The sequence below is a fragment of the Silene latifolia genome, chromosome Y (genome assembly GCF_048544455.1).
Source record: "Silene latifolia isolate original U9 population chromosome Y, ASM4854445v1, whole genome shotgun sequence".
NCBI classification, from domain to species: Eukaryota; Viridiplantae; Streptophyta; class Magnoliopsida; order Caryophyllales; family Caryophyllaceae; genus Silene; species Silene latifolia.
This window is the reverse complement of record NC_133538.1, coordinates 313,298,998-313,300,278: the sequence shown is the minus strand read 5'-3', so window position 1 is coordinate 313,300,278 and position 1,281 is coordinate 313,298,998. Positions and strand designations below refer to the sequence as shown.

The 1,281-nt window shown below is 46.5% G+C and overlaps 1 non-coding gene across 1 annotated transcript; it reads left to right on the top strand.

The window, feature by feature from the left end:
* Positions 1–630: 630 nt before the first annotated feature.
* Positions 631–737, top strand: LOC141635999 (small nucleolar RNA R71). Its single transcript, XR_012540645.1, has one exon. It is a non-coding gene; the product is annotated as a small nucleolar RNA R71 (small nucleolar RNA).
* Positions 738–1,281: the final 544 nt, after the last annotated feature.

Here is a 1,281-nt window from a genome sequence, read left to right as displayed (position 1 = left end):
TTTATATCGGCCTCTCTAGCTTGAGACTCTTTCAGCAACAAGTTCTTCAATTCGGTAAGATCGGAATTTTGGAATTGCTGTTGCTGCTGAGGAACGTACGGAGGCTTTTGGAATTGTTGTTGCTTATGTGGAGGCACATAATTCTGCTGCTGCGGAGGTGGAGTTGGATTTAGGACATTTTGGCTCCTCCAACTCAAGTTTTGATGGACATTCGGCTCATAGTAAGTGTTTGTCTGCCTATAATGTTGAAAGGCAGCACAAGACTCAAAGGGAGCACTGCAGTTTTCTGAAACATGCCCTTCTCCTCCACATCTCCTGCAGACGAAGGGACCGTCTGAAACAGCATTCACCTGATAGATCCCTCCTTTTGAAGCTCCACCCAACTCATACTTGTCAAATCTAGCCGTGAGAGCCTCTAATGCAGCTACAGAAGGAGACTAGGCACTCCTCCTTTGATTTCCTCGTGAATTCCCATACTCAGCTTTATGGGTGGCCAAATCATCAATGATTTTCCACCCCTTAGTCTCTCCCAAATTCTCTTGGAATCTGCCACTAGCAGCTGCATCCAAGATAGCCTTCTAATCGTCATAGAACCCATTATAGAACTGATTGCACAGGCTCCATTTTTCGAACCCATGGTGCGGAATGGTTCGAACCAGCTTCTTGAAACGGACCCATGCTTCATGAAAGTTCTCATCAGGCCCCTGTTTAAAGCTCGTGATCTGAGCTCTGATAGCATTCGTCTTTGAGGCAGAAAAATACTTCTTATAAAATGCCAAAGCCAGCGAATTCCAGTCCGTGATCCCATTAGCAGCTCGATCCAGGTCTCTATACCACTCCCTTGCAGCATCACGAAGGGAGAACATAAACATGGTCTCCTTTACTTGGTCTGGAGTCACACCAGTTGGTGGGGGTATGGAGCAGCAATAATCAATAAATGTTTCCATATACTTGGCTGCATCTTCATTCGCAGCTCCCCCGAATTGGTTCCTCTCAACCAAGTTGATGTAAGAAGGCTTCGGTTCGAATTTCCTGTCCTCCCCTGGCAATGCAAATCCTTTGTAGAGATTCGCAGCTGTCGGCTCCGAGTGACTGGCTATAGTAGCTTCTTCGGCCATCTATAGAAAATCCGGAGATGTGACGGTCTCAGCTGAAGAAGTGGAAACAGGAGATGAATGTGGATCCTCCTCAAACAGTTCGTTCTCGTAGTAACTAGACAGAGTACTCAGCTCTTCCTCTGTCGGCAATATCCTAGATGATCGTCTCAACTATCGCAGGGTC